This window comes from Stylophora pistillata, chromosome 1, assembly GCF_964205215.1.
Source record: "Stylophora pistillata chromosome 1, jaStyPist1.2, whole genome shotgun sequence".
NCBI classification, from domain to species: domain Eukaryota; kingdom Metazoa; phylum Cnidaria; class Anthozoa; order Scleractinia; family Pocilloporidae; genus Stylophora; species Stylophora pistillata.
This window is the reverse complement of record NC_142519.1, coordinates 8,599,149-8,612,500: the sequence shown is the minus strand read 5'-3', so window position 1 is coordinate 8,612,500 and position 13,352 is coordinate 8,599,149. Positions and strand designations below refer to the sequence as shown.

At 40.5% G+C, this 13,352-nt stretch overlaps 1 non-coding gene and 1 pseudogene across 1 annotated transcript; both read left to right on the top strand.

The window, feature by feature from the left end:
- Window positions 1-1,933: 1,933 nt before the first annotated feature.
- On the top strand, window positions 1,934-2,005 carry Trnaq-uug (transfer RNA glutamine (anticodon UUG)). The gene has a single exon. It is a non-coding gene; the product is annotated as a tRNA-Gln (tRNA).
- A 1,464-nt stretch (window positions 2,006-3,469) lies between these two features.
- On the top strand, window positions 3,470-7,241 carry LOC148741130 (uncharacterized; annotated as a pseudogene).
- The last annotated feature ends 6,111 nt before the right edge of the window (window positions 7,242-13,352 follow it).

Below are 13,352 nucleotides of genomic sequence, written 5' to 3'. Positions count from 1 at the left end.
CGAAAGGGTTAAAAGTCCTCTCTCGTCAGGTAGATAATACACTAGTTGACTAACGATATTTTTAAGTAGGTGGTTTGAGCAGCCTTATCAAATATTTAGTTGAGTGCCGGCACGCACTCGCCAGTTCGTTCCTTTTGTTTAGGGTGCCCGCCCCTGTTCTGCATATGATAAAGAATTTTTCAGCTATGCAAAGATTGCATCTCTTTGTGGTATTTGAGTACGGCCTGGCGCGAGCTATTATTTTCCAGGTCACGGGAAACTCCGTTTCAGCATCCTTTAGGGACCAGATATATTTGCTCAACTCTGTTGCGTTCCTTTTGTTCTCATGTCTAAATGAAGCCGTATGATTTCTAAATCTTGTTTTAAATTGGTTCGCAGTAAGGCCGACGTACGTTTGGGTTCCCAAGGGACTTTCAACTGTGGCCTGGTAGACCACATTTTGAATTAGGCAATTGCCACGTAACGGGCAAGAGTGCTTGTCTCTACAATTGCATGATTTTTCTTGCGATTGAGAATTATTTGCGAGGGAGGACTTGTTGTGGGCGTCGATTTTTCTTTCTAAATTTGGCATGCACGAATAGCTTACTTTCAAAGTGTTCCTATTAAAAAATTTTTTTCTTAGCGAGTGCCCTGGCGAAAAGGATTCTTTCATGATGCCTAAAAATTTTTTTCCCACGTTAGTGGCAACGTTCTTACTAAAAGGTGGGTTATACCAAGTTATATTTCGGTGTCTTCCTCTCCCTTCTGTACTCCTCTGGTCTTTAGTTGTTGTGTCAAATTTTAATTGATGATTATAGCCACTTGCTTCTAACGCTTGCTGATACATGGGTGCTGCTTTGTCGAAGGTTACTGTGTCCGATGAAATTTTGCTAAGCCTTTTATTCAATTTGCTGTTCCTCATTCCCGTTTCCCATTCCCGTTCTACGTTCTTCGTTCCCCACTCCTTTTCTCCCTTCTCCGTTCTCTATTCTAAAGAAAACATTGAATAATAAAAAAAAAACGTTCTAGAAATAAAATTTTTTTTTCAAGTTTTTCTTCCGTCTCGTAGCTTCTCGAGAAAAAATGGAAAAGTGGGAATTTATTGCGACAATTAAATCTCAACGTTACTGGTCATCATATTAATTACGTTCTTCGTAAAATAGTTCAAAAAGGCAATGATAATATTTAGCACAAATAAAAAGAACACTGAAAAAAAAAAGAATAAAATTGTGTGCACGAAGAAAATGTTGAAAAAAAGATTTGCAGAGACGTGTATGTTTAAAAACATTTTTGCAGAAGAAAATTTCTCATACCTCCCTCCAGAAAAAGAATGGTCCGTCTCTTATTCATTCTTGTGTTTTTCATGTCACCATATTCCCACTTAAAGCATAGCTCCATCTTTTTGTATATAAACCAAACAACGCCGTAAAATTTCCGACTGACTCTGACAAGGGGCTGACGCTTGAAACGCCAGCTTTAGGATCTATTTATTGTGGCCAATAGACCTCTTTAGCTTCGGAGTCATGTGATCTGAAATGACTAAATAAAGGCCATGTTTTCAAAGTGGCAGCGGGGGAAACTTAAAGCAAATTTGTTGATCTAGAGTCGAATTGGACGAAATCTCCGAACAGTCTGCTGAAGATTTCTTCTATTACGGTAGCCAAACATGTGAAGACTGGTGCAGAAGGTTATGAAGGTGAAAAAAAAGCTATAAATTCTTCACCGAAAATTACATTCACGACATTTTTGTCAGAGAGGCCGAAGACACTCCGCACGAGTTATTACGCCTGGCCGGTAAACCGATAAAAAGTGCGGTCTATTGCTTAAATTACCTCAGCTAATGCAACCAAAGTATTAATAACCCCACTCTCTTGTTTGCATAGAGCGATTTAAAGACTCTGAAAGCCACCAGTCAATGAACACTGTCAATATATTAAATATAAATTTTGTAGGTGGTCTCGTGGTGTAATGGTTAGCACTTTGGACTTTGAATCCAACGATCCGAGTTCAAATCTCGGTGGGACCTAATCAAAGCGTCTCATTTTGCCAATTCAAATGTCGAGAAATATTATTTTAAAATCGACGTCTGAAAATTATTTTCTATCAAATGAAATTCGAAAGGGTGACCATTTAGTTTCAGTTGTCTTTTAATATTTTTTGTAGTAAGGACTATCCACGGTGTTTGGAATACTCAAAATACATTGATTAACTATTAAATTTGCCAGTTTATCGTGCTTTAATACAATAATAATGATAATAATAATGGTGATAATAATAATATTTGACGATAAAAACTTGCGACAAAACGTTGCTTGATAACATCGTAAAATTTAAGTACGATTTAAAGCTATAGAAATGTATTTACATTCGGCGGAACTAAACTGTAAGTGGCAGTGACAAAGAATGTAAATATCTTCCTATTGGTATGTTAGCAGGTGGGCCGCTATGGCATTAATTGAGTCTTTTGTTGTATGGTGTATTTAAGGTTTGGCATTTGTAATGTATTCATCTCAGCTCTCGAACTTTCCTAGTTTTATGTTAAAATGCCGTCCGATCCTGAAATTGACCTCGCCAAAACCTTATCCGATCTAAAGGAGGAGCTTCGCAATGGTTTTGCATCCCTTAAGAGAGAATGGAAAGACTACCATATAACCCCATACATTAATTATGCATTCCACTTCTTTGTCTTTCACGACAAAACTTTAAAAACAAGGTCTACTAGTCTGAATGCATAATTAATAAATGGGGTTATATGGTACTCTTGCCGAGAGAATTATCTGAAGAGCACGAATCAGCGATAAAAAGACTCAAATCCACCCCTTCAGCAGCGCCGAAATTTAAGAAGAAAAGAAACTAGATGCAGTTTGAGGTGAATACTCAAGTCCTCGATAACGTCCAATCGGCCTCCTCATTCCTCCAATCTACGCCACCACAAGTTAAAAAGGCCCTTGTAGAACTTAATGAGAAAAGCTCGCACACAGGAATAAGCTTATCTTAATCGCCGATTCCTCCGAAGAAGGTTGGGAAGTGGTTAATGAATACGAGCACAGAGACCTTGCCGACAACAGCGACGATGACAAACGTATAAGACAGGCCGAGGCGAGAGCATATCAGAAGCGCCGTCGAACTTAATCGCAGAGAAAAACAGCTTCTACTTCCCCGAGGTCCCCATATCCAGCAATTTCGTCCGTTCCCTTCGGCAGTCCTACTGCCTTCCATTCTCCTGTCCCTTTTCTCCAAACTCCAACATTTTCCGCCGCTGCCTCGCAGAATACCTCCACTACCATCTGGCCTAGAAGCTCGTCCGCCTTGCGAGGAGCCTGTTTTGGCTGCGGAAAGTTTGGCCACTTTCGAAGCCAGTGCCCTTTTCGTGGTGTTCAGCCCACAGCTAGCCAGCTCAGCAAGCGAATCTAATGGACGCGGAAAGCTCCATGCTTTTACCGAACAGAGATAAGTCTCTAATTCTTTCTCCAGAGGCTTAGACTGAAATCATGACTTCTATGAATATGAGCTGGGTTTAAGCTCTAATATTATTGTAGCGGGTAGACTTAAGACCCACATTCAGTTTTGGAAATCTATTGGTGCCAGTCCATATGTTTTAGATGTTATAGATACAGGCTTTCGTATTCCGTTTTACTCTATGCTCCCGGTTAGCTCCTCAGATAACAATATTTCTGCCTTAGCCAATGCGGGTTTCGTCGAAGAAGCAATATCCGAATTGCTACTCACCGATCGTATTTTTGAAACGGACGCGATACCGCATAATGTGAATCCTTTATCTGTATCTGGGCAGTCCTCAGGCAAGAAGCGGTTAATCTTAGATTTGCGGCTTATTAACAAGCACCTGTGGAAGCAGAGAGTTAAGTTTGAAAACCTTAAGGTCGCTTTGAATTTTTTGGATGCAGGTCATTTCATGTTTTCATTTGATATTAAGAGTGGTTATCATCATGTTGAGATTTTCCCTCCTCACCAGTGTTTTTTGGGGTTTTCCTGGTATTACAAGGGTAAGGTTAGATATTTTTGTTTCCGAGTCCTTCCATTTGGCCTTTCTACAGCCCCTTATATCTTTAGTAAGACATTTAGACCTCTCGTTTCCCACTGGAGGTGACAGGGCATCCATATCGTCGTGTATCTTGACGACGGGTTAGGGGAGGCCTCTTCATTTCAGGCTGCCTTGGTCTGGAACGAGAAAGTGAAGGAGGATTTAGCTCACTCCGGCTTTGTTCCTAATTCGGAGAAATCTCTTTGGGTTCCCACCCCAGTCATTGATTGGTTGGGGTTCACTATTGATCTGTTTCAGGGCTTACTTTTTGTTCCAGGGAAGAAAATCAAACGGGCTTTGTCCGACATTGTCTCGATTCTGGAAACTGGTCATTCTACCGCTAGAGAACTTTCTGCTGTTGCCGGTAAAATAAATTCTTTCAACCTGGCGGTAGGAAATGTCATCAACCTTATGACTAAATTCTTTAATATGGCTATTGCTCTTCAATCCGGTTGGGATTTCAAATTTCCTTTGCTCGCCTCCGTTAGAGAGGAACTCACTTTCTGGAAAGTCAATATTAAGTTTATTAACGGTAGGCCTATCGGACAGCGCTATTCCGCTGCTCGCACTATTGTTTACTCCGACGCGAGTGATTTAGGCGCTGGGGGGGGGGGGGTCATTAAAGAGCGCGATGGCCTCATTTGCCACTTGCCATGGGCCCCTTCAGAAGCAGGCCGCAGTTCTACCTGGCGTGAGCTGCAAGCGGTCTTCATTTGCCTCTCTAGTTTCTTCAGATCTTTAGCTGGTTGCGCTGTCCAGTGGTTTACGGACAATCGAAACATCCCTTCCATTATTTCCAATGGTAGTATGAGGCCGGATCTCCACGAACTCGCCTTGTCCATCTTTAGATTAGCTCTGCGAAACACTATTGATTTGCAAGAAGATTGGGTCCCTAGATCCCTTAACGAGCAAGCGGATGCCATTAGCAGGTTCATTGACCGCGATGATTGGGGGGAGTTTCCCTTCTTTTTCAGCCACTTGGATGGTATTTGGGGCCCACACTCTGTTGATGGCTTTGCTAATTCCCATAATTCTAAGCTTACTAGGTTCTTTTCACGTTATTGGAACCCTGGTTGTGAAGGCGTCGACGCTTTTTGCTACGACTGGGTTGAGGAGAATAATTGGCTAGTACCCGGGCCCCAGTGTTCCTTATTCCTCGGGTTATCAGGCATCCTGCGCATTGCAAAGCTGCGGGTACTCTCATCGTACCCCAATGGGTTTCGTCGCCCTTCTGGCCCATGCTCTTCGGGATCGAGTCTCCCTACCATTCCCTTGTCAAGGGCATCATTACTTTCACTGACGTTGCAGGGATTTTTGTTATGGGCTCTTCCAAATCCATTTTTGATGGGTCTAAGTTCAAGTCTTATGTACTAGCAGTTCGTTTATCCGCTTGTTAGCTTACGCCTATCTCCCCTATTTATTTTTTAATTTTCACGCCATTGTAATTTTGCACCTCTTATCTTCACCTCGTCATATGTCCCATTAAATTATATCATGATTGCTGTAACTTATGTCCCTGTGACGGTGTGTTCTTGACCTCGCGTAGGTCGGCTCTATCTCGTAATTTAGTATGTTTGTAGTCTCAGTGTCTACTGTCGGCCTCGGCGGCCACGCGTACCTCTAGTCTCGGTGACTAGTGATTGCCTCCGTGGCTGACTATGCTTATTAGTCTCGAGGACTTGTGCACGCCTCGGTGGCGGTGCTAGTAGTAATCCTGTTTTATATTTTTGCGTGCCTCGGTGGCTGTGTGTTATTCTCGTTTCGTGTACTTGTGTACGTTTAGTGGCCGTTTGTGTTTGTAATATCCTTGTCTGCATGCCCGGCCCTGTGTAGTTTTCATACTATTTCTACCGTTTTTTAACTTGGTTCTATCCGCAGCATTATTTTTTAGTATATCCCTTTCCCGCGGGCCCCCAACTAATTCTCTGACTACAGTTCCTTCCTTTTCTGTTTTTGTCTTCCCAGACGTTTTATCCAGTCCCATGTGGGCCGAGCTTACCCACGTTCAAGATCCTTCCTTGCGTCTCTCAGCAAACAAGTTACCCCAAGTGGCTCTTGGCTCCAGAGCAGATAGTACAACTACAACGTATCTCTGCGGTTTTAAGCGCTGGCGTTCTTGGGGCTCTAGGTTCCCTGAAATCAACGTCTTACCAGCATCCCCGGCTTTCGTGTCCTTGTATTTACTCAGTGTCCTTCAAGCTTCTACTGCTATCTTCCGCTGCTAACGGAGGTATTCCTGACAGATTGTTTAAGAGACACGGCAGATGGCGTTCTGAAAACGCTAAAGATGTCTATGTTGCAGACTCGTTAGAAAGCCGTTTAGCGGTTTCTATTTGCTTAGGCCTGTAATTCCCGTTCTTTGTATTCTCAGCAGCTCCTAGTTCGAGCTGCACACCCACTCTTGTGTATGAGTCCTGAATTTAAATAGGAAAGCTAAAATCGACGACGTTTCGACGTTAACATAACGTCATTATCAAGGAAAGAATGTATAAAAAGAGGTTCTATAAATACTAAAAACGAACAATAAAATTCGGCAATTGGCAAACATTTTTATGAAGCGCATGGTAGGAGGGATCGTTGGAATGATAGTCATAATAAGATTCTCAGAAAGTGTCAAAGCAAATTTGATTGTTTAGCGTTTAAAATGCTTTATATTAAGCAATTCAAACCTAATCTGAACGTGCAAACGGGCTCCATACGTGCTAAACGTTTTGTTTAACTCGCAAATTATTTTCTTATTGTTCGGTTTTAGCATTTATAGAACTTATTTTTATACTTTCTTGACTTGAAAATGACGTTATGTTAACGTCGAAACGTCGTCGATTTTAGCTTTCTATAGCTTTTTATCGTTTTTAAATTTTACAATGTTATCAAGCAACGTTTTGTCGCAAGTTTTTATCGTCAAATGTTGTTCCAAGTCACTTCTTCTACGCATAATAATAATAATAATATAAATAAAAAGAATAACAATGATAATGATGATAATAATAACCATGGCAAAAATAATAGTGATGATAATAATTACCATTTTTATTATAACAAAAACAAGTATAGTGAGGCGGCACGCGAACATGCCTCATCTATTCAGGTGACATCTTCTCTTGTCGAACATATCATGGCTCAAACTCATCAACTACCCGACGAGTCCCTCATCGAGTCAGGGCGTCAGGCTGTCAAACATGGAAAAGCTGAAGAACTTTCAGAGATTGCAGATAATCTAAAACAAATTGTTTCACGGAAGACCAAGCGAGCTCTAGACTGCTAGCGCAAGAAAAAGGCTCCTCTGTATGGCTCACAGTTCTTCCCCTTCAAGAACATGGTTTCAACCTCAGCAAGAGAGAGTTTCGCGATGCTGTTAAATTACGCTATGATTGGCCGTTCAATGACATTCCATCAGTGCGTGCGTGTGGGGAAAACTTCACAGTAGACCACGCAATGATTTGCAAACGAGGGAGCTTTGTTATCCAACGGCATAATGAGTTGAGAGACCTCGAGGCCGACCTTTTGAGTATAGTGAGTACCGATGTCGAGGTCGAGCCAGTTCTCCAAGACATCACTGAAGAACAACTCAGCAGAGGGTCTAATAGAGCACAAGACGCAAGATTGGACGTTCGGGCGCGTGGCTTCTGGGATCCCCAGAGCTCGGCATTCTTGGATGTGAGGGTTTGCCACCCTAATGCCGAGTCTTACAAGGACCGGGAACCGCAGCAGATTTATCGCATCCATGAAAACGACAAGAAGCGGCTGTACTCAAGGAGAGTGTTGGATGTTGAGCATGGCTCGTTTACGCCGCTTGTATTTACAACTACGGGTGGGATGGGGATGGAATGCATAAGATACCACAGAGGATTGGCCGAGCTGATAGCCGCCAAGAAAGAGGAATGATACCCGCAAACAATATCCTGGATACGAGCAAAGACATCCTTTGCCCTCCTTCGGTCAGCCTTAGTTTGCCTTCGAGGATCGCGGGTGAAGCGCCGCGATGCGTATGACTGTAATAATCTATAATAATTGTGACGTTGAAATCGCAGCTGCCGAGGGAGCCATTAACATTGTTTAATGATTTTTGGCAGCCTTGTATATAGGGTTCTAGATTTGCCATTCACCTTTCTCTTTTCTGTATAGTTTTAGATATGCTTTTACTTATCAGATTACTAGACTTTGAATCTGTTCAGATTTGACTCCGTTATTTATAGTTTTCCAGACGCTTTGACAAAAAAAAAAAAAAGTAGATGTGAGCCGAAAGTGAGTTATTTTGGATCGTTTTTTACGCTGTTAATATTTTGTATTGTAGAGGATTTTATGGAAATTATTGCTAAATAAAACAACAAAAATGATATGCCCATACTTAGCTTACTTAAAATCAAGTCTCCACTTTTATCATTTTTGATTGATTTTTCTCTTTTTATGTGCTTATCCACTTTAAATTCAGGTTAAATTCAGGGTGGTTGCTATAGCTGTGTGCAACAATGTTGCAAGATGTTGCGCTGAAATGTTGCGTTCGTTCGGTCAAACCTTAAGCTGCTCTCACTATTGTTATTAAACTTAGTTCCGTGATTTTAATCCCAAGGCTGACATATCAAATGAAAACAATCTTCTCAACGTCCTTTTTGTTTCATTCCAAACTTATGAAGAAAAGTAAAACTTTCAGGGGAATAGACTGACAGATTAACGTCAAACGTGTGTGCGGGGGAAGGAGATGGGCTTCACGAGATCAGCGTGTTTCCGGGGAAGTTAAACTGATATGAAATTTTTTTTTTTTTAGGAAAGTTCATTTTCAACAAGAGGATTACAGTCGTTGGGAAGTTGGTACTTATATTGAGCATTCGAATGTTTTGTTTACAGTTTGATCAGTCTAATTTTTGTCGGCTCATCAAGCAGGGATACAAGTATTATCATCTACAGTAATATATTTTCAACCAGCAGTGCTCCCTCTTTTTCAGCTAAGGAAAATTATTTATTATGAAGATTCAAAGCCACCAGTGCAAGCATGATTTAGCTTATCTCAGCTGTTATCATTTGTTGATACCTTCTCCAATGCAAACCAAAAACAACAAAACAAGTACAGGCACATCTAATTTGTTAGGCTATCGTCGGACGAAGCCATTAATCATTCAGTGAAGAATCCATGTGAGTGGTTTGCTCCTTGATGGGAACAATAGTGAAGACCCTTCGGTGTTATTGAAACCTTATATTCTGTACTCGACATATTCAAGATATGGACTTCTACACTGAACAACGATGAGTTTAAATGTTGGTACGGCTAGTCAAAGAGCTGCTTGCTTTACCAACGTAATTTGCTCAGTCTAGCATGGATGCTTTACGTGATATGTACTTGAAGAGTCGGTTTAAAATCACCATAAACTGGATGTTTAGAATCAATTACTGAGAACCAGTGTTATTTTCAGTTTGTAACAAGATTAAACGACGATTTTCGCTTGGGATGTCTCTTGTAGCATCTTTTACGAATCGTTACAGAAAATGTAACGATTCGTGTTTTTTATGTCGCATCAAGGTGAACTGACTACTTTCAAAGGAAACATTCTAGTCTTTAGTAATTCATCAGATTGCGTGTACAGTGAGGGTATAAGAAATAAGAAACTTCACAGCTTTCAAAGGCTCGAGTTCAAAAGGAACCCATCGACGGCATAGATTCGGTCGAGAAACAAAATGTCGCATCAATAAAAAAATGATAACCCATTGACCCATTGTTTTCCCCGTGATGATTTGCGTGAGGTTTTGGTTGGCTTGTCCCAAATGTAATTGGGTATGACTATAGAATTATGTATACTGACAAAGAGCTGCCTGAGCATCAGCAGTCAGTATTGTTATAGTATTAGACTTAGTCATTCAGTGATGGGAATCCAAGCTAGTGCTGTTGTCAAGTAATTTATTTTTTGACTATGACCCACTTTTACAGATATTTGACTTGTCAAACAAAAGCAATCTCATCAACAAAGTTTTTTTCTTTCTGTTTCCTTCAAATCTTGAGAAAAAAAGTATGCTTTTCTATGAGACGGATAGGTTTGTCAAAGAAGCTTTTTATATAAATAAGACCAAACCTGAACTAAACAAACAATTACAGCATTATAACACTTTTCTAGCGTTTTAGTTCACACCTTTGATGTTTGGTGTCGCGTTGTAATTAGTACCCGCCTTTGTATTACATCATACTGTAAATATTTTATTCATCTACTTGTATGCTATATAATTACTCACGTTCAGTTACTCATTGATTGAAGATGGCATAAGCACGGTCGAAACATGTCTCTCAAAAAAGCTGTCTATTTCATACTTGCTACTACTACGAACTTATGGAATAAATTTATGTGTAAACTTGTTGTTGGTCCCACGGTGTAATGGTTGGCACTCTGGACTTTGAATCCACCGATCCGAGTTCAAATCTCGGTGGGACCTGGTCATAATTAACAATTATTCGCCTTCGGCGAGGTGAATATCGTCGAATAATCTCCGAGACGAAGTCTCGAGGATTATTCGACAATATTAACCGAACCTGAGGCGAATAATTGTTTTAGTATAATTTCAGAGCTGAGCAACAGAGAAATTTCTAAAATCATAACATTTTAGTAACATTTTAACATTTTATTTTAACATTTTATACAAGCCGCGTGGAGCGGTTTATATAGCGTCATATAAGGAACCGTTCGACCAATCAGATTGCTGGAAACTCTTTGCTCAGCTCTGAAATTATACTAATAACCTTTATTTTTAAGAATTTTTAAGTACCAAGTACTTTAAAAAGTATTATCCCTAGTGGCCCTCTAAAACACCCACCCATCCCACCCCAGGGGAGGACATCCATCACACAGTAATCTCGTGTGGTTGAAATTGATGTCTCCTACCCCAACCCTGCAGGAGACGAGACCTCCATTTATTCGTCCCTATCCAAGAAGACTAGTATATCTAACCATTTCTTGATGTTATAGAAAGATAGCAAATTCTTCTCAATTATTTTAAGACCCGGAGTGTTGGTCCGGCCGAGGCTCGAACCCTCGACCTCCCGCACAACAGTCCAGTGCTCTATCCATTGATTATTATTATTATTATTATTATCAATAATAAAAACAATAAAAATGATGTGCCCACTCTTAGCTTCAGTCTCCAGAAATAAGACACAAACAGAAGTGATAAGCACATTGAACTTGTACATTTTGATTATGACTTGACGTTTCGTACATACATTTTCAAAAGTAACCGTTGTTATTATCCAACTACGCTTCGTAGAGTACAAATAACGCCATAGACGAGTAAAAATATCACGCGGTATTTGTACTGCAGAGTACCGGTTGAACAGGTTTTCTCGCATCGCGCAAGCGAAGAATTGGACTGTAGTTACGAAAAAAAATGGCGGACAATTTGAATCGTATTTCCGACGACGAAGAGTTAGAATGGCTGGCAAATATAGATCCAAGGTTATAAGATGAATCGAACGAAGAAAAACAGCAAGACCACCAGGAAATTTCTTCATTTATTAAAGAAAATAGAAACAGCAACACGACAACGGGCCAATTCTGTTCCGTTTCGCACACTTCTGTCACGCGAAATTCGCCCGCACTGAACTAATAGTTTGGCGTGTTGGATAATAAATAACTTATTAGACGTTTGCTGTGTAGTATATCGCTGAGTATTTTTACTCAGCGAGTATTTCTACTCAGCCCTACAGGCTCGTCAAAATACGGCACAACTCGTAAAAATACTCAGCGATACTAAATTTAAAACGGCTATGTATATATATAACTGAGGTGATGGGACTGGGAACAAGATTTAGCATAAAAGTTATCAATCAACAATAACACATGAGCAGATTAATAAAGCAACAGCTTTTCACTTCCGACGTCCACGTTGAAAGCTGGCTCAAGTTTCCGAATAAGTAAGATCTCTTTGATTTTACAATGGTAGTCTGTTTTACCCTTCGCTGTTTTAAATTTCAACGGTTACTTTTGAAAATGTACGTTGAGTACATACGAAACGTCAAGTCATAATCAAAATGTGCAAGTTCAATATGTTTATCACCGCTGTTTGTGTCTTATTTTTGATCAAATTACGATGGCCCAACAACAAAAGTATTTACGATTCAGTCTCCAGTTTTAATATTTTTTGATGATTTTTCTCTTTTTTAACTGTATCTACTGAAGTTAGATTCAGGGTGGCTGCTATAGTCGCATGCAACAATGTTGCGTGATGTTGTGCTGAAATTTTGCGTGCGTTTGGCCGGGCCTTAAGCTATAGTCACCATCGTTATTGAACTTAGTTCCATGATTTGAATTCCAAGGTTGTGGTCAGATAATTTATTCTTTGATCCCGACCCACTTTTACAGATATTTAACGTATAGAATAAAAACATCTCCTCAACAACCTTTTTGTTTTTGTTCCAAACTATATGAAGGAAAGTAGTTTTACGGGAACGGATTGACAGATTAACGTGAAACGTGTCTGGGGAGCGGCAAGGGTTGGGGGAAGGGGTGACGGAAGAGAATTTTGCGGTCATTTGAATGGGTTTGTGATTTTGGGCTTCGTGAGATCAGCGTTTTCTGGGGCAGTGACACTTAAATACACACCATCATCCTCAGTCCTAGGTGAGCAGATACTTGGCAAGGCGTAAGTAATACTGATGTAACAAAAGGAAATTTTTTATTAGTTCAAAGTATTGGCTCTATCATCCATTTGTTGATTGATGATGATGTTCTTTTAAGAAGGTGATCAGTTTCACACTGATGCGAATTAAAGAGCCTCGCTGGTTATCGATTTCCACTTCTTATCAGAGCAAGTAATAATCTTCTCAGTTTAAGAAATCCAAGACTTTCGATGACATTGTAGGATCCTCTTCTAAACTTCAGTCAATAAAGCCACATCATGTTGAGCAAATGGCTGTGCTAGGTAAATTTTAACTATTGTTGACTAACATTTAAGACAAGGTGGAGGCGTGGTAGCCTCATGGTCAGTGCGCTCGACTCCGGATCCAGTGGTCCGGGTTCGAGCCCCGGCCGGGACATTGTGTTGTGTTCTTAGGCAAGACACTTTACTGTCACAGTGCCTCTCTTCACCCAGGTGTTTAAATGAGTAACGGCAATTTAATGCTGGGGTAACCCTGCGATGGACTAGCATCCCATCCAGGGGGGGAGTAGAAATACTCCTAGTCGCTTCATGCTACAGAAACCGGAGTTAAGCACCGGCCTAATGGGCCACTAGGGTCGTAAACAGACTTTACTTTTACTTTTACATCTAAGACAAGATGCAATCGTACTGCAAACTTTCGGTGTCTGTACTTGTCTTTTCGTGTTCTGACGTATTTCATAGCTGTGACAGGTTA